Source organism: Rana temporaria, chromosome 2 (assembly GCF_905171775.1).
Source record: "Rana temporaria chromosome 2, aRanTem1.1, whole genome shotgun sequence".
Classification (NCBI taxonomy): Eukaryota; Metazoa; Chordata; class Amphibia; order Anura; family Ranidae; genus Rana; species Rana temporaria.
The window spans coordinates 227,162,421-227,183,304 of record NC_053490.1 but is presented as its reverse complement, the minus strand read 5'-3'; the positions used below and the strand labels follow the sequence as shown (position 1 = coordinate 227,183,304).

Sequence of the window (20,884 nt, the reverse complement as noted above, 5' to 3'; positions counted from 1 at the left end):
TACGCCGGGCGTAGTTGTGAGCATGCGCAAAGGGGTGCCGGACATACGATCACGTGACGGCGCATGCGCCGTTCTTTCGGCCCTTCATTTGCATGGGGTCACGGTTCATTTAAATGGATCATGCCCACTTCCTTCTTACTTTGAATTACGCCGTCTTACGCTGGCGATTTTACGTTACGCCGGCGCAAAATTGCACGCTTTTGATTAGAGAATACGGAACTTGCCTCTCTAAGTTACGTTGGCGTAACGCATCTGAGATGCGCTACGCCGGCATAAAGATGCGCCGATCTACTAGAATCTGGGCCAGAATTCTTTCCCCATGAAAGTGGAGTTGACCTTTTAACCAGTTAGCAACCGCCCTATAGACGAAATACGTCTACAAGGCGGTTGCTTAACTCTGGGAGGGCGTCAATGTACGTCCTCCCAGAATCGCGCTCCCGCGCGCCCTGTGGGGCGCGCACACGGGAGTCTCCGTGACCGCCGGGTCCTCCGGACCCGGCTTATCACGGATCACGGTAAATCGCCGCTGATAGCGGCGGTTTACCACGTGATCGTTCCGTCCAATGACGGAGCGATCACTAGTAAACAAACCGGCGTCATGTGATGACGCCGGTTCCTCCCTCTCCTCTCTGTACCGAACGGTACAGTGTGAGAGAGGAGAGGGGGCACATTCAGTCACAGATCCAGCCATCCATCCCTCCCTGTGCAATACTCTGCAATGCCCCCATACTCTGCAATGCCCCCATACTCTGCAATGCCCACATACTCTGCAATGCCCCCATACTCTGCAATACCCCCATACTCTGCAATACCCCCATACTCTGCAATGCCCCCATACTCTGCAATGCCCCCATACTCTGCAATGCCCCAAAATACTCTGCAATGCCCCCATACTCTGCAATGCCCCGCAATACTCTGCAATGCCCCGCAATACTCCGCAATGCCCCGCAATACTCCGCAATGCCCCGCAATACTCCGCAATACCCCGCAATACTCCGCAATACCCCGCAATACCCCGCAATACCCCACAATACCCCACAATACCCCACAATACTCCGCAATACCCTGCAATACCACACAATACTCTGCAATACCCCACAATACTCCGCAATACCCCACAATACTCCGCAATACCCCACAATACCCTGCAACGTTGTCTATGGGGATTTTTAAGTAGCAAAGTTTGGCGCCATTCCACAAGTGTGTGCAATTTTGAAGGGTGACATGTTGGGTATCTATTTACTCGGCGTAACTTCATCTTTCACATTTATGCAAAAGAATGAAGAAAAAATACTAAATTTGACAAATTTTATAACAGAAACAAAGAAAAATTATTATTTTTTACAGAATTTTCAGTCTTTTTTCTCTTATAGCGCAAAAAAAAAAAAAAACAACGGTGATTAAATACCACCAAAGAAAGCTCTATTTGTGTGAAAAAAAGGACGAAAATTTCATTTGGGTACAGTGTTGTATGACTGAGTAATTGTCATTCAAATTGTGAGAGCACCGAAAGCTGAAAATTGGTCTGGTTATTAAGGGGGTTTACGTGCCCAGTGGTCAAGTGGTTAAAGGATGTACAAAGTCTTACAGTTTGCTTTTTTTTTAATAAAGCAGCCGCAGTCTGAGTAGAAAAGCCTGTTTCCTGCCAGCATGTGGCAGAGAAGCCTTGCTTTCTGTGTGGAATCAGTGGTTTCTTTTCAGAAACCCGACATGATTCCCTTAATCAGGGCTATAGCTCTGCGATTAGCAAAGCTCATGCTCCCTACTGATTGGAAGGATCTAGTTCTGACTCTTGGCAGAGGGTGTATCAGCTCATCTGAAGACCACTTCTTTCAATAGAGACAAATGGGGCTTATTTACTAAAGGCAAATCCACTTTGCACTACAAGTGCACAGCAAGTGCACTTTTAAGTGCAATCACCGTAGATCTGAGAAGAAGATCTGAAATGGGAGGAAGCTCTGCTGATTTCTATAATCCAATCATATGCAAGCAAAAATTATGTTTTTTTTTTCCTTCCTTGCAATGTCCCCCTCAGATCTACAATGACTGCACTTGCAAGTGCACTTGTAGTGCAACGTCGATTTGCCTTTACTAAATCCACTTCAAATGGTAAATTTCTGAAGCATACTGGCAGGGGATGGGCTTTTTTATCTAGGCTGCGGCTGTTTTCCAAGCTGAAGAAACAAGCTGTAAGATTTTTGTTTTGATGCACCTGGAATATATTTATCTATTTTAAAGGGAGTTTTCAGTCAGACCTAAAAACCTACACCAAACAATACCAGTGTTAGGTCTATTATAACATATATTTCCAGGTAATTCTGCATTATTTAGATTGCAAGTTACCTGCTGTTACCAACATTGTGCAGAAAAGTTTCTGTTGTGCTACTTCTGAGATTACTTTGCCGTGGAGGCCTCAGCTTTTTCAAATGTGTTTAGAAGCCCAACCCACCTATTATGCTAAGCCCCATCACCCACTTTGAAATTGAAGTGCCTAGCTGGTCGGTAAGGCATCGTCATTGGGCAGGGTGCTAACTGAGGATGGGGCTCTCAACCCTTAAGTTGAGAGGTTGAGGCTCTTTTAGAAAAGTTAAGATATTCTTAAATGGCACACAGGGAAGTTTTTTTTAGACAACAGTGATAACAGCAGCACTTTTAGAAACCCAGAGTTAAAGAAGGATTTTATTTTATAGATATGTTATACATTCACGTAATACCCTGCTCTCAAGGAGCTTACTAAGGTCCTGATCTCACATTTATACATACACATATTTGGGCCAATTTAGACAGGTGCTAATTAACCTACCAGTATGTCTTTGGATTGTGGGAGGAAACGGGAGTGCCTGGAGGAAACCCACACAGGCACAGGGATAATATACAAATTTCATGCAGGTAGTGCCATGGTCAGGCCTAGTGCTATTTTTTTTTTAAGAAGAAGCCCTGGAGAATAAAATGGTGATAGTTGCAATTTTTCATGTCACACAATATTTGCTTTGCATTGTATCAAATACTAATTTTCAGCAAAAATAAACAACCGGCTGATCACTGTGTTCTGCCGAGGGTGGGGCAGTCCCCCTGTCAGAACACAATAACTTAGCGAGAAGGTCGCCACACTAACAACCCAGCCAACTGGGTTGAAAAAAAAAACTTCCCATGCATTAGACCTGGCATTAGACCCCATATCTCTCCTCTGCCCTCCAAAGCAGCTAATCACCCAAAATGTTAATGCCTAGTAAACAAACAGTAAAAAACAGATGTGACACAATCTTTGTTGCCCCAGTTTCATATACCATTGGCTTATGATCAGGGAACAAAAGTTGCAGCTGCAGTCATCATACATATATCACCACCACTTCCTGAGGACGTATGTATATGTAAACTCCATTTGTTTTTTTTTGTTTGGTTTCTTTTTTTCACTTTAAAGCAGAGTTCCACCTATTTAAAAGTCAGCAGGTACAAAAAGTGTAGCTGCTTATTTTTAATAATTGGACACTCACCTGTCCCACGGTCCAGCAATGAGGGCGTACGAAGCCCTGCTCGTCTCCCCCTCCTCTCTGCGGCACCGGCAGTGTAACTGTGGGTGCCCGGCTGTGGCTTCACAGCCGGGAGCACGCACTGCACATGCGCGAGCCATGCTGTGTACTGTGAATGGCCGTGCAATCTTCTGGAACCTGTGACCTGTCCCAGAAGCTTGCAGGGAGGGAGGGGGAGAGGTGAACTTCCTTCCGGTGCCACAGAGCCCCGGGAGGAAGTAGGAGCTGGATGCCTCTAAAAGGCGGGTATCCGCTCCCTCCCCAAAAAAATGACATACCAAATGTTGCTTGTGGCAGGTACAGGCTGCTATTGTAGGGCTACAGGGTGGTAAGACCCCGGGCAGTAGATGGTCCCTCTATAGAGTTTTACTCTGAGCATGTTGACTTGCTGGCCCCCAAACTGATGTCCCTCCTCTCTGACTTTGCTAAGCAGGGTGCCCTCCCCGACTCTATGGCAGAAGCTGTTATTGTGTTGGTGCCTAAGCCCGGAAGGAATCCTTTGGAATGTGCCTCGTATAGGCCTATTTCCCTGTTGAATGTGGACACTAAGGTTCTTGTCAAAATCCTTGCTTTGCGTTTATCCGAGTAATTTCTGATCTGGTTCATGTGGACCAGACTGGGTTTATTCCAGGCATGCACCGACATCAATATTCAATGTTTTTTGAACAATAAGTTCAATTTCAATTCTGAACTTATCCTTGACCCATGACCATGCCGTGTAGTGGCCTCCCTGGATGCCGAAAAGGCGTTTGATTCAGTAGAATGGGACTATCTGTGGGAGGTCCTACGTAGATTCGGCTTTGGTCATAAATGCATACACTGGGTTTGGATGTTGTATGGGAGGCCTAGGGCGTGGGCTCGTACCAATAGTTGGGTCTCTGATCCTTTTCTGCTGTTCAGGGGTACTCGGCAGGGGTGTCCCCTCTCTCCCAGTCTCTTTGCTTTGGTGTTGGAACCTCTGGCGATTTCGGTCAAGGAGTCCCAAGCAATCTGTGGGTTAATGGTTGCAAGACTGGAGGAGAAGATATCCCTGTATGCCGATGATACCCTGTTGCACCTGAACGGTGTGGGGCCCTCAATTGGTCCAAGTCGGTCATTTTTCTACTGGATGACCAGGCTTCTGCCCTGGCCAGCCCATCCCCCTTAAGTTGGGTATCTGAATTTAAATACCTAGGGGTGGTGGTAATGAGGGACACAACACAGTATTATGCCCGCAATCTCCTCCCACGGTTAACCCTTCTTGAGAAGTGCTCGGCGTGGTCGGGGATCCCTTTGAATCTCCTTGGATGCATTAATGTTTTTAAAATTATTCTGCTACCAAAATTGTATTATTTGTTTGGAAACAGCCCGGTATGGGTCCCAGTCTCCTTTTTCAGAGAGGTGGATAGGTGCATTAGTACATTTATCTGGAATGGGGTCGTCCCACGGTTGCCTTGCTCTGCCCAACCTTCAAGTATATTATTGGGCTGCTGTCTTGGTGTCGGCATACTGGTGGTTTGAGGGAGCTCGCACTAACGCAGCAGATTGCCTAGAGACAGCCTTTCTGGGTTTCACTGATGGGTCTTAGCTTATAGGGGAACCAGGGCATACAAAACAGTGCTGATCCCTAGTAAAACTATGCTTTGGGTCTGGGTGGCAGCAAGGAGGCGTTTCTTTCAGGAGAATATGTGCAACCTCTCTGGGGGAATCCGAATCTGGCCCACTTTAAATCGATTCCTGACCCCCAAGTCTGGGTCAGGTTTGGTATTAAAACATTACGTGATATAATGCTGGATGGAACGCTGTTGACATATGCACAGCTTCGACGTGTCTTTTGCCTACCGGGATGGATGTTCTCTTTAGATACCTCCAGCTCCGGCATGCGGCCAGGATCCAGTTTCCTTCTAGGCCCTTACTCCAACTAGACCCTGTTGAGATGGTTTTATCACAGGAAAATCTTCAGAAGCCGCTCTCTGTACTGTATGGGACCCTGCTTAGGACTGACTCACCTAAAATAGAGAAACTCTGGGACTGCTGGAAGGCTGATTTACCTTCCCTAGATAAGGAGGATTGGAAGGATTCTCTGGAGCAATGCCCCAAGCTAGTTATCTCGTCAAGAGACAAGTTAGTAAAAATAGAACTGCTACATATGGTATATTACACGCCAGTTAGGCTTCACAAAATGTATCCAGACAAGGACCCCCATTGCTCACGTTGCCTAGTTCAGTTAGGTACTCTCCTTCACATGCTTTGGAATTACCCCAAGTTACAGGCCTTTTGGAGGGAGGTGTTTGATCTGATTAATGTAAAATTAGAATTGTCAATTCCCCTGTCACCAGAGCTGGCCCTTCTGGGCATTCCTGACGATGATCAAAGGTCTGTTTTATTTGCAAGTTGTCTGCTCCACCTACTGTTTCCTCCTGGCTAGCTGTGATTGACGCTGCATTGGCAATTTACAAATTGACGTATATTAGCCGGGGGTGCCCCTGGAAATTTGATAAGGTGTGGCAGCTGTGGATGTTGTCATAAGTGGGGGTGCCCTGTTTTTGCTTCTTGTCTCACTGCCCTTCGGGCCTGGACCTTGCTTCCCCCCGTCACCCCATTGTTAGTACTTAGTATTGATATCAAGTCTTTGCTGGGTCTCCTCATGATGTACCTTTTATTTGGTTTTATTGTATCTTATGTTAACTTCTGTTGATTGCTGTCAATTGTGCATGCATGTCACCTATATTGTCATGTCAGTAGGCTGTTTCAGACATTATTTCTTTGTTCATTTCTTTGTTCAGCATTTTATCTTTTCAATAAAGAAAACCTGATTGTTAAAAAAAAAAAAGTTTGGTCACTATAGAAATTCCAGAACTTACATTTTTTTTTTTTTTTACAAACCTTAACAAATATGTAAATGAAAATTTCCAGGGCCAGATGATTTGGCCATGTAATGCTTGTCACCCCCTGAAACCCATAACACCCTGCTTATTTCTCATAAAATACACTTTTATGAGTAGACTTTAGTCTTTCAGTGGTCTTGTTGGAAACAGTAATGCACATAGGGCCAGATTCACAAAAGAGATACGACGGCGTATCTCCTGATACGCCATCGTATCTCTGTCATCCGCCCGTCCTAACTATGCGGCTGATTCATAGAATCAGTTACGCATAGATAGCCCTAAGATCCGACAGGTGTAATTGACTTACACCATCAGATCTTAGGATGCAATTCTAGGCCGGCCGCTAGGTGGCGATTCCATTGCGGTCGGCGTAGAATATGCAAATGACTACTTACGGCGATCCACGAAGATACGCGCGTTCGTCGCCATCTCTTACGTCGTCGCTAGTCGGTTTTTCCCGTCGCAAACTTCGGCCTGCTTTATCATGGCTTATCTTTAGAACATATAAAAACAAAGAAAAAGCCGCGCCCCAGCTAACAGTCCATAAATATACACAATCTATGAGGGTGTGTTGCGTCCGTATTGAAAGGAATTAATAAGAAAGTCCGGATCGTTCCGAACTATGATGGCTCCTCCAATCCGCAACCCAAAAACACCATACTCAGAATGACCCGGAAAATATGACAAAGAAAGCCGCTTACCAGAAGGCAAGCGGTTAAGACAGATGGCTATAACCCAGCCTAGGCCTTTTGTCCCTGAGGTTTGCACCAGGAAGTCCTCCGTCCTCTGAAACCGTTGTCCTCAGCTCCACCGTGTTTGTATGAAAATAAAACAGAGAGCGCACATAGCGTGATACTGGGACAGATCCTAACAATAGTGTCTAAGGTCCACACCACCTAGTGACAGCTATCCATAAGTGTGCATACGTGACCCATCACCAATAACAGTGGCCGCTTACCAGAAGGTGAATGGTTAAGGCGTTTGGCTATGACCCAGCCCAGGCTCTTCTCCTTGTAGTAGGGGGTCCTTCCTCCCCTCTGCGTAATGCCCTGGAATTGGTTATTGCATGCAGTCCACACCACCCAGTGAACCTAACCGTACGGTGACCCTCCACCAGCCAGAATGGCTGCTTACCAGAAGAGAACAATGACAGGCAGATGGCTATAACCCAGCCTAGGTCCTTGGCTCCTTGCGGTGTAAAGTCCTCCGTCCCCTACGTACTAGGTTTCCAACTCCCCCGTTTAGAATGTATGAATGAAGAGAAAAGCGCACATAGCGTAACTCTGAGACAGTAACTTTTATTTAAAAAGATAAAAGGTACTCACAATATGAGCGATTAAAATAATCTGACAAAGTTGCCGGCCGGCATAACAGGAGCCCTACTCCTTGCGTGGTGACGTCACTGCGTGATCCTCCCAGACGCGTTTCGTCACTATAGGACGTTGTCAAATGGGGGTAGGGTCATGCAGTAATCACCTTCTATAAATAGAATGGGAGGTTCCCCCCCAAAAAGGGGATACCGACCTCGATGCTTGGTTCAAGTACTTTAATCAGGCAGGTATCTCATTCCTAGAGTTTCTCACGGATAGGAAGACGGCTAAACTGGTCAGACTTGATGATGGGATCAAAACTATAAGGACTAAACTTGACCCTTTCAAAGAGGGACAAGAATATAAAGAGAAATCGCTTAATCTTCTGAATCTTCTTGAAAAAGAAGATCGCGATCAAAGAAATAAGAAGAAAAAGAAATACAATAGGGACTTAGAGGACTATCAAAGTAATTTAGTCTTTAATTGGCAGAAGAAAATGTTGGAAGAACTTAATAAATTAAGTAACACCGAGATGGAAGTGTCTGGACAAGGAGGGGGTAATGTAGGCAACTCTCAGGTGCCAATGACCCAGAATCGCAATCCCACCTATAAAATAGGGGGGCAGCAATCTAGACCTTCCCCTAGAAGGGGTCGGGGTGCCCATAGAGGACCCCCACCACCCCTCTCTAGGGACCAGGCACGCCCTATGGGACCACCCAGACCTCCTATTGGCCAGATAAATCAGTCTCGAGGCTATGGGCCCCCTCCCAATTTGGGAAACCAATATTACAATCAAGGTTATAATGTATACCCCCAAGGATCTCGAGGGAGGGGATGGGGCTCGGGTGTTCCCAATGGTGGCAACACCACTCCTGGGGCCAATGGTGGCCCGAGACCAGTAGGAGAAGAAGATTATCCTTCACCATCATATATGTACCCTGACTCTGGTTCGGGTTGGGATTTTAATGTCCCTACATCGAATTCCTTTTTTCCCCTTAGGGACAAAGCTGGTCCAGATGGATACTTTGCCTCTGAACCATCCCAACTTTTTGCCCCCATTAGAGGGGATTGGTTTGCACCACCCCCTCCATCTTCTCTGGGGGCCCCTCCCCTTGGACCCAATGATCGCCCCAATTGGGGTTTTCGCAGACCAGGGCAGGGTACCAAAAGGTTGGGAGAAAGAGGAGAGGGAATAGAGGGGGGAGGCGCCACAGAGCAAACAAAGCGTCCCAAAATGTAACCGGGCAGGGTATTTTTAACCTGAGTTCCAAAGTCTTGAGTGACTCTGAGAAGTTAATACTGGACAAAGGGTTAAAATACGCTCCCCCTCAAGGTTTAAACAAATTCAGCACATATATGGACATCCATAGGTTCATTAGAAAAATTAACATTAAACGGTACATGAAAGGAATTTCAGTTTCCAATCAACCACCCATTAGTAACTATGTACACTCTGGCCTGAGGAACGCTTCTCTTTTCAACCCTCCTGGAGGATTGGCACCATCCCTGAGGACTTTCAGGGATGTTATGATTAGAGATCTGGAGCTCATTGAGACCAAAAAGGCGAGACTAAATAAAAGCCTACAAGAGGGATTAGATTCCCTCTGTACGAACAAGGACCTGGTTATTAGGCCCGCCGATAAAGGGGGAGGGATTGTGGTCCTCGACAGGGTAGATTACCTGCGAGAGATGCACAACATAGTGGATGACGTCAACACCTACTCCATTCTGCCCAGTGACCCCAAAAACCGCTATAAAAGAGAGTTGGAAAAATTAGTAGAGAGGGGTGTTTTTGAGGGTATATTATCAGCTAAAGAGAAACTCTTCCTCATACCCCGGGCCCCTCGTACCCCGACTATGTACTATCTCCCCAAGTTGCACAAGGACCCTGTCTGCCCCCCGGGACGCCCCATAGTAAGTGGGATTGATTCCATTACTTCCCGGGTGGGCAGATATGTGGACTTCTATTTGCAACCCCTGGTCAAGAAAATCCCTTCATATGTGAGGGACTCCAAGCACATTATGAATATTATATCTGACCTACCAGTTACCCCCAATCTTTGGATGGCCACCATAGACGTAACATCACTGTATACGATCATACCCCATGCCCTGGGCTTTGAGGCAGTCAAAATGTACCTGGATAGGGATTCTGGCCTACAATCTAAGCAGGTAGACTTCATTATGTCCCTGCTGAAGTTCGCGGCGGATTCAAACTATTTTTGGTTTGAGGACTGTTTCTTTAAACAAAACACAGGGGTGGCGATGGGAGCCAAATATGCTCCGAGTTTGGCAAATCTGTTCATGGCCAAGTGGGAGGAGGATGTCATCCACCTCGAGGAGGTCCCCCAGATTGTTATCTGGGCGAGGTATATTGATGACATCCTCCTCCTATGGGCTGGTGGGCAGGGTGACCTGATTGAATTTATCGGGAAGCTTAATGCCAATGACAGGGGCATACGTTTGAAATTTGAAGCCAGCCAGACTATGGTTCATTACCTCGATTTAAACATCCAAGTGAAGGAAGGCAAACTGGTTACTTCAACCTATTTCAAGAGTACTGATAGGAATGCCTTCATACCTATAGACAGCTGTCATCATGAACCATGGCTTAAGGGAGTTCCCAAAAGCCAATATCTTAGGGTGAGGCGCAATTGCTCTGACCTTGGGGAGTTCCATGTCCAGGCCAAGATCCTGACTGAGAGGTTTTTGGAGAAGGGGTATTGTTCTAAATCCCTACAGACAGTTCTCCATCAGGTTGCTTCACTAGATAGAAACGATTTGCTGTGTGATAGGGAGGTGGTAGGGGGGGACACCTTTCCTGAGGGGGTCCCTTTCATCACCTCCTATTCTATCCAGCATAGGGCTATCAAGCACCTTGTCAACAAGCATTGGCACATTGCCATGAATGACCCTCAACTTAAAGAAATCTTACCCCCTAAACCTAGGGTGATTTTTCGGGGGGTCCCGTCCCTGAGGAACAAAATCTCCAATAATGTTATTGACCCTCCCTCGAGGGGCTTAGGTTTCATGTTTGATCAATTAAAGGGGTACTATAGATGTGGCCGGTGCCGTGTCTGTACGTTAAATTCCAATAGACAGAGATGTGTTAGATCCTTTACCTCTACGGCAACGGGGAAGGAGTTTAAGATCAAACCGTGTGTGACATGTGCCTCTGTAGGCGTGGTCTATCTGGTTCAATGCTCATGCGGTCTCCAATACGTGGGCCGCACTAAGCGGGCATTTCAAATACGTGTTAATGAGCATATCACGAATATATTGTCTGGGTTTAGGCACCATTCCGTTTCAAATCACTATAGACTCAAACATAGTAAAGATCCCTCCAACACTCTGTTTTTAGGGATTGATAAATATCAACCCCATTGGAGAGGAGGAAACCTGGTACGTGAAATCTCACAGATGGAAATGGGATGGATATTTCGCCTTAAAACCTATACACCTTTTGGCCTGAACATAGAAACAGATGTTAATGCTTTTATCAACAATGCCTGATGTAAGCCTAATGTGATCGGCTGTATGAGGGTAGGTGTTAAAACATTTTTTCTAATGTGGTTTGGCACAGTCTAGGATCTCAGAAAAAGCCCTGCCACCATATCTGGATTTTTCACTTTTTTATAGAGATATTTACACTTTAGGTTTTTTAGTTCAAATAAGTATTTTTTGGGGACTATAATATTGGACATATTATACGTCTAGTCACTAAATATTTTAAAAAAATATATAGATTTTTTTCAACCAATGGCTTTTTGTCCCCTTTTTTCACGTAAATTAATGTTTATCATATTAATTAATTTATTTTCACATGAGGTCACGCGAAAAAATTGCACTGTGGAATGAAGTGTGAGGGAATCAATTTACCTATATAGCCTCATATTAAGAGGTTTTTTTCATAAATGTTTTTTAATATGATTTTGAGTATTACACTAATAAGTCACAGGATTGAGGGTAATATATATTTTCTCTAACCTAATTGGAATAAGATCCATATTAGGGAGTTTTTGTATTATATAATCTTTATAATTTATATTTAATTTTTCCAGACAACTGGATCTACACAACACGGGCCTCTAATAACTCCATAAGGGGGTAAATGGGGTCCGTTTAAACATCTGGGGCTGTCAGACTTCTGTTTAGGTTTGAGATGGAGCTATTCCATTTATGCCCGTTATGGTCACTAGATGGGGATGATGAGCGCGCGCGGACTATTGGTAGAGAATGTCAGGTGCCAGACATATCTCTCTCCCTGTGGTCTTTTCGCCGTGATCTCCCTCTCTTAGTCACTGGTTCATTTGAGATATAGTGCTGTCCCGCTATGGAGGTGGGAGCACATAGGTTACAATTGGGATTAAGTTCAATGCCATCCTTGAGGGACCTCACTGTTTTTACGTTTTTTCCGTGAGGGCAGGATTACCACATCAAAGATGGCGGACCTGGACTCAATACCAGCCGTTCACAATAGGCGGCTGGTCTATTTATAGAAGGTGATTACTGCATGACCCTACCCCCATTTGACAACGTCCTATAGTGACGAAACGCGTCTGGGAGGATCACGCAGTGACGTCACCACGCAAGGAGTAGGGCTCCTGTTATGCCGGCCGGCAACTTTGTCAGATTATTTTAATCGCTCATATTGTGAGTACCTTTTATCTTTTTAAATAAAAGTTACTGTCTCAGAGTTACGCTATGTGCGCTTTTCTCTTCATTCATACATTCTAAACGGGGGAGTTGGAAACCTAGTACGTAGGGGACGGAGGACTTTACACCGCAAGGAGCCAAGGACCTAGGCTGGGTTATAGCCATCTGCCTGTCATTGTTCTCTTCTGGTAAGCAGCCATTCTGGCTGGTGGAGGGTCACCGTACGGTTAGGTTCACTGGGTGGTGTGGACTGCATGCAATAACCAATTCCAGGGCATTACGCAGAGGGGAGGAAGGACCCCCTACTACAAGGAGAAGAGCCTGGGCTGGGTCATAGCCAAACGCCTTAACCATTCACCTTCTGGTAAGCGGCCACTGTTATTGGTGATGGGTCACGTATGCACACTTATGGATAGCTGTCACTAGGTGGTGTGGACCTTAGACACTATTGTTAGGATCTGTCCCAGTATCACGCTATGTGCGCTCTCTGTTTTATTTTCATACAAACACGGTGGAGCTGAGGACAACGGTTTCAGAGGACGGAGGACTTCCTGGTGCAAACCTCAGGGACAAAAGGCCTAGGCTGGGTTATAGCCATCTGTCTTAACCGCTTGCCTTCTGGTAAGCGGCTTTCTTTGTCATATTTTCCGGGTCATTCTGAGTATGGTGTTTTTGGGTTGCGGATTGGAGGAGCCATCATAGTTCGGAACGATCCGGACTTTCTTATTAATTCCTTTCAATACGGACGCAACACACCCTCATAGATTGTGTATATTTATGGACTGTTAGCTGGGGCGCGGCTTTTTCTTTGTTTTTATATTTTCTTGTGATTCACACGCCAGCTGCTGCCCAGGGTTAGGGGTGGGGTGTCTACTAGCGCGGTTTTTGTTTTTAATTCTTATCTTTAGAACAGCCAAGTTCAAGTATGGCCATCGTTCCCGCATCGAATTTCTATTTTTTTTTTTGCGTAAGACGTCCGGGAATACGAAATGACGTAACGCACGTCGCCGTTCAAAAAAAACGTTGGGGCTCTGTAATTTCGCGCAAAGCACGTCGGGAAATTTCCTAACAGAGCATGCGCAGAACGTTCGGTGCGGGAACCAGCCTAATTTAAATGGTGCCCGCCTCATTTGAATTAGGCGGGCTTGCGCCGAGCGGATTTACGTTACACCACCGCAAGTTTACAGGCAAGAGCTTTGTGAATCAGGCACTTCCGCTGTAAACCTGCGGTGGTGTAACGTAAATGGGATACGTTACGCCGCCGCGGAGTAACGTAATTCTACCTGAATCTGGCCCATAATGTTTATGGCACAGACATCATTTTTATTGGGTAGGACATGTATGATAGAATCCTCTTTAATCACATCATAGATGAAAATAAAAGGACAGTTTATAACATATACAGTTAATACTTGTCAATATCATAACTAATATTTTAGACAATTTATGCAGCAGCTTAAGCTGGCCATGTACAGCTCACATTCTTGCAGATTCCTACTCAATTAGCTCTACTCAAGTATGAGTAGAAAATTGTTGGCTGTCAGTTGAACATGACAGCATCCTATTAGATACAGTTACGGTTTGGATATACAAGCAGACACAGGTGTTGCAGCTGCATGAATACAAAAGAAGGCAGCAGAGATTCATCCATTAAATGTGTTCAGCATGGGTGAAGTAATCTATGCAATATGGCTAGCCTATAGCTATTCTATGAATTCATGTTCAGGTATGTATCAGTACATATGGTTTGGTTTTATATGTTCTTACACAGCATGCCTAAACTTAAAGGGGTTGTAAAGGGAAAAAAAAAATCCCTAAATAGCTTCCTTTACCTTAGTGCAGTCCTCCTTCACTTACCTCATCCTTCGATTTTGCTTTTAAATGTCCTTATTTCTACTGAGAAATCCTCACTTCCTGTTCTTCTGTCTGTAACTGCACACAGTAATGCAAGGCTTTCTCCCTGGTGTGGAGAAAGCCTCTTGAGGGGGGAGGGGGCGAGCAGGAGTATCAGGATGCCCACTAACACACAGCTCCTTTCTCTATCTGCAAAGTAGAGAGTGTCCTGACTTGCCTGCTCACCCCCCTCCCCCCTCAAGAGGCTTTCTCCACACCAGGGAGAAAGCCTTGCACTATGGTGTGTAGTTACAGACAGAAGAACAGGAAGTGAGCATTTCTCAGAAGAAATAAGGACATTTAAAAGCAAAATCAAAGGACGAGGTAAGTGAAGGAGGACTGCACTAAGGTAAAGTAAGCTATTTAGGGAAGAAAACATTTTCCTTTACAACCCCTTTAAGTTTAAAAGACAATTTCTTACTTTTTTTAGTTGTTTCTTTGGAGTTGGACTATGTTTTACTGCTTTGAATAGACAGTAATGTAAAGATAAAGGATGGAAGTGAGGGACTGTTTTTTTGTTTGTTTTTTAACTGTGTTGACATACTAGGCAGCACTCAAGCTTCAGACATTTACCCTTTGTTAGGACAGATAGCCCTACACATATAATAATGATGACAATGATTATTAAATCTGCCAGGATAGCACAAGACACTACAGGGTAAATTATGTCAAACACAATTTCCAGCTTCCTCATGAAACATTACATAGAAAGGGAAAACTAGGTAGGATTTTTCAGTTGTGGAACTTTCAAAAAAGAGCTTATCAAAAGCAAAGCATCAACGTTTTAATATTTTGTTTAAAGTTATAGTATGTAAATGGAAACATGTTACAAATATAAAGCAGGCATTTTACAGATCTGGATGAAAAAGTATAAATACACTTTACTTCCCGGCGGTGCAATAGCCAAAAGATGGCCACAGCGCGGTCCTCCAGTTCTGGGAGGTCATCCATAGATGTCCTCCCAGAAACCCACCTCCTGTGTGCCCGCTCTGTGAAAGCTGTTTTGGTTGGACATTGCTGATCACAGATCACGGTAAAGGGACAATCACAGTGGCCTTTTACCATGTGGTCAGCTGTGTCTACTCAAAGCTGATCACATTTAAACAGACTTGCCGGGTATTGGCAGTCCTTTCCTCACACAAATACAGAGAGTGAGGAAAAGCAGCAATCTTTTACTCACACAAACACAGTGAGTGAGGAAAGGATTGCTGATAACTGACAATGCTGTCAGTACATTGTTTACACTGATAATCAGGGCACTCATCATCAGTGCTGTGATGATCAGTGCAGCCCCATCAGTACAGATCAGTGCAGCTTATCAGTGCCGTCTCATCAGTGCAGCCTCATCAGTGGCCATCAGTGCAGCCTCATCAGTGCCCATGAGTGCCCATTAGTGCGCATCAGTGCAGTCTATCAGTGCCCCAATCAGTGCAGCCTTATCAGCATACATAAGTAAAGTATAAAAACAACTTGTTTGCATTTTTTTGACAGAAACTAAGGAAAACTTTTTTTTTTACCATTTTCTCATTTCATTTGTTAACCAAAAAAAACAACCCAGTGATGATTAAAGCAGAGTCCCACCCCAAATTGGATCCTCCGCTTATCTGATTCCTCCCCCCCGCTGGTGCCACATTTGGCACCTTTCAGGGAGAATGGGGGGAACGGGTACCTTTCCTCACTTCTGGGAGACTGTGCTACAACGCTGTCCCTCGAATGTTTTTCCCCCCCTCACCCTTCCTTTGCAGACAGGGCTAATTAGAAAGTGCAGTGTGCTTTGCGCATGTGCAGTAGGGAACCGGCTGTGAAGCCGAAAGGCTTCACTGCCGGTTTCCCTTACCATGGATGGGGGCTGGGGTATTTGTAGCTGCTGCCTTTTAATTTTTTGTGGGGGGGGGGCATAACACCTCTTTAAATACCATCATATTGTCACTCGAAGTGCGACAGTACTGAAAACTGAAATAGGCCTGGGCAGGAAGGGGGTGAAAGTGCACGATATCGAAGTGGTTAAACTTATCCTAGCTTGTCAAGATGAACCAAAAACTATCAAGTTAATATAGCACCAATATAAGATTGAAGCTATTGTTTCTGCAACACCCAACATCTAAAAACTGTGCCCAAAAAACTACAGTAAAAGTTATCTGACAAACAACAGTTACAATGAGTCAGTGCATTGCTAGTGTTATACTAGATCTAAAGCCATAACTTCTTTTAACTTTGTGGACAAACTGGAAAATGGTTAAATCCCCTGTCTTTTTCATGTGCCTTCTGTGTTCCATTGTGGATATTTCTCCTTATTCCCTGCCCCGTGAACACAATAGGAAGTAATAGGAAATCTTTGCAAAGTGACAGAAATATCCTCACAGTTGTCATGAGAGGAGATGTCCCCATTAGAAGATTATTTTCAAATTGTGTCTTTAGGTTTAATTTAATCCTTGCTGTATACAGCTTTTTGCAGCCAGGTTCACCGGCCTGTTTTTCTAAACATGCTCTGTTATTATTGTACAGTATATAAATATGTATGTGTAAAAAGCTTTATGCAAAAAGACCTAAGTGAAATTTGTACAAATTGATTGTTTAAAAAGAAAGAGACACTTGATGGAATTACTAACCTTAAAAAAGCTATGAAATCTATTAAAAAGCATGAACGAGCTGGCTACATTTCATAAGCTCTGACTCCTGTAAGTCATTTCATAAAGCAGTGCCAGACCTTGTTATACAGTAGACTATGTTATATTTTACACTAACCTCTGTAAACATAGGAAGGCTGGCTGAGTACAAGCCACAACACACAGGTTGTTCTAGGGGAGTTTAACAATACTGTTAATACCTCCTTATCATTCTACCCACAGTGACTGAGCACACCCAAATCTATGGGATACCTGTACAAGCTATACAGTATTATGACTGTCACACACTGTAACAGTAATTGTATAGTTCTTCATATCCATTTTGTTCATTGTATGGATAAAATGTCACATATATACATACAAAGTTGACATATTATCCCTGTCATTCTACAAAAAGTTTTAAAGCATGCCTATCAAAGGAGGCAGGACATTCACGTCATTGCAGCTACCTGCCACTTCAGCTGCTGTTCAGATCCCAAGAACTCCTCTGCAGAAGTTCACTCTGAAAATGACACTAGTAGTGGGTGTGGCCAGCAGCTTTACTTGAACAGGCTTGTTCTAGCTGGCCACTCTGGCAATCATGCCAGAGAGTCTAGCTACAGCTATCCTGATGACTCCCATTGCTCCCCATGGCTGGCTATATATGTCAAAACACAAAACCTCCTGCGCTCTGGTGTTTCGCCAAACCGGGTACAGCAGTGTAGTCTAACGGCAAAATCAGAAGTCTTGCAGCCCTCCACAGAACAAAGGGTGTTCATATGGCTAAAACTAAAAAGAAAAGAAAGGAGGGCGCACCAACCTTGTGCATTACCACTTAAATTTTTTTTAAAAACAGAATAAAAAGCAATGATCCTACTCACAAGACAATCATAAGTAAGCGCTTTTCAGACAACTGGACTGGACCTCGCGGCACCTGCCAGTGGAACTTCAGACATCTGAACGGCTGACACGTTTCTGGGGCGTACCCCCTTCTTCAAAGCCTAGATAGTCCGTGATACCTCTCTCCTACTGCTTACTTATGATTGTCTTGTGAGTAGGATCATTGCTTTTTATTCTGTTTTTAATACATTTTAAGTGGTAATGCACAAGGTCGGTGCGCCCTCCTTTCTTTTCTTTTTGGCTATATATGTCAGCATCCCTATTGGGGATTTCTAACATCTTCTGATAGCAATGACAAGTAAAAAGGATGTGCCAAGCATATCCACACCTGGGGCACAAGATGGTCTGAAACATGCGCTACCTCAGAGGGATTGTGTACACTCTGCCGCTAAACTACTGCAGTTTGCTTGACACCAGGAAATGATTGCTGATGCGACCACTTAAGTCCTTGACTCAGAATAAGATGCAGACCTACACAATGTACTTCCTCTATTTCCAGCAGAGGGATTTGAGGATGATATAGTATGGCTTCCTTTCTGCCCTTCACCCCTACACTTTCTCAAACTCCAAATCCTCTGCCAGAACCAACCCTGAGAGAGTTCTCAGGAATATTGCTGCACCACTTCTTTAGATACTTACATACATGGCACGGGGAAGATATATCCCTTTTACACACAATCAACAAAGGATCAGAGAGCAAACCTCTGCCTTGGAAGGACAGGTTAGAAACATAAAGGATACCATGGGCCCCCTAAAATCTGATTTTAAGATAGCCCTAATGCGGGCTGATGTAAATGCGCTCCAAGCACAGGTCCCTAAAAATATGAAGAGAGGTAATAATATCAGGATGGTAAAGTTTCCAGAGAAAATTGAAGGAGTTGACCTGACTGAATTCGCTGAGCAATTGCTACTAGCCACTATTAGTAAAGACAACCTTTCACCATTATTTACATTAGAACGAGCACACAGTCCTGCACTCCAAATAACCTGCCAACATTTTTAATAAGTTTATAGAACTAAAGAGACAAATAAATCTTTGTAAAGCCTGTAACATCTATAATCTACTCCTTAATGGTTCCATATAAATGCACTTTGACTTTTTCCCAGGGTTCAGAAAAGGAGAGGCAGATTTTTGGAAGTGAAGAGGATACAACAAAAAAAAAACTCCAGTACTTCATGATGTATTTGACAAAATGTCTGGAAATATTGAACCAATAATTACAATTTTTATGCAGACTTTGCCATAAGAGTATAGCAGTGTACATAGAGTTAATTTACAATCAGATAATAAAGTGGCTCTCTGTTAAACATTAAGGCCCAGATTCACGTAGCACTTACGCCGACGTATCTCGAGATACGCAGCGTAAGTGTAACGATGCGCCGTCGTATCTGTGCGCTGTGCCCATAGAACTATATACGCCTGAAAATAGGCTTCTTACGACCGACGTAACTTGCCTACGCCGGCGTATCTTGGGCGCATATTTACGCTGGAGGCATATGGGAAATTCGATTCCCATATGCAAATGAGTGAGATACGCCGATTTACGAACGTACTTGCGCCTGGCGCATTAATATACGCTGTTTACGAAAGTCGTACGTCCGGCGTAAAGTTAAGCCTCATAAAGCAGGGGTAAGTCAATTTTAAATTTTGTGTGTTGAAGAACACATTGGCCCGGATTCTCGTAGAGCGGCGCATAGTTATGCCGGCATAGCGTATCGAATATACGATACGCCGACGTATAGCAGAGCGGCGAGCACAGTATTCACAAAGCACTCGCTCCCAACGTTGCGCCTGCGTAACGTAAATTCCTCAGCGTAAGCCTGCCTAATTCAAAGTAGGTGGAAGGTGGGCGTAATCCATTTAAATGAAGCGTGACCCCATGCAAATGATGGGCCGAACGTACGTAACCTACGCCCAGCCCTATTCACGTACTACTACGTAAACAACGTAAAATACGACGGTTGTCCCCTGTATGGACCAGGGAACAGCCGTCGTATTTTACGTCGTTTACGTAGTAGTACGTGAATAGGGCTGGGCGTAGGTTACGTCACGTAGGCAGTGATTCGACGTATCTTATGGAGTATTTACGACGTGATTCTGACTCATGCGTACTGGGATGCGTCCACGGGACGGTGCATGCGCCGTACATTCGGACCATCATTTGCATGGGGTCACGCTTCATTTAAATGGATCACGCCCACCTTCCACCTACTTTTAATTAGGCAGGCTTACACGGAGGAATTTACGTTACACAGGCGCAACGTTGGGAGCGAGTGCTTTGTGAATACTGTGCTCGCCGCTCTGCTATACGTTGGCGTAGCGTATATTTGATATGCTACGCCGGCATAACTATGCGCTGCTCTACGAGAATCCGGGCCAATGTGTTCATCAACACACAAAATGTAAAATTGTTTGTCATATGATAAAATGCAGAAGAGATTTGCAATGTTCATGCTGCAGATAAACAGATAAACCACTATTGCACAGTGTGAAATGGTACTGAATTCAATATAAATCAATACTTCTTAGAATATTTAAATCCAAAATAAATATGCTCCTAAATGAGCATATGACAATTTGACAAAAGCAGAATTTTGTTTTAATAATGCTAATTATGAGATCATTATGGGCCCGTTGGCGATTCTCTTGGATGACTTATTTTCTCTTGGATGCTGCCGAAGCGCTGTAAAATGTTGACAGCAACACTTTATCTTAAGCTTTGCTCTGCGCAATACATTTTCAAATAACAGAAAAACTGTAAAGCAAATTGGAAAATAACAGTGTTTTCCCAAATGAGTAGTCAGCCCTAAAATAAACTCAAACACAGTACAAAATAACAGTTCCACGGGTATACAGTAACTGAACATGTTTTCAGTAAATGTATCTTATCAACATGCAATATCTATTTAGCTACTGATGGTGGGCTGGATGTTTTCCAATATTCCAGGAGCAGGGTCTTGCCTGTGTTAAGGAAGTGTGGGATTCATGATTGTTTTAATATTTGAGATTAGACATGGTTTTGTTTGGTATAAGAGGACCTAGGGGTTCTGTGGAAGGGTACAAATCAGAGCAGTAAAGCTGCCAAGAAAGCTAGGAGGTTGAATGTTATGTTTTGTTCGTA

At 44.2% G+C, this 20,884-nt stretch overlaps 1 protein-coding gene across 1 annotated transcript in view; it reads left to right on the top strand.

Moving 5' to 3' along the window:
- The window catches only part of CFAP47 (cilia and flagella associated protein 47), a 610,902-nt gene that overhangs the window by 169,205 nt on the left and 420,813 nt on the right, over window positions 1-20,884 (top strand). The window lies entirely within an intron of this gene.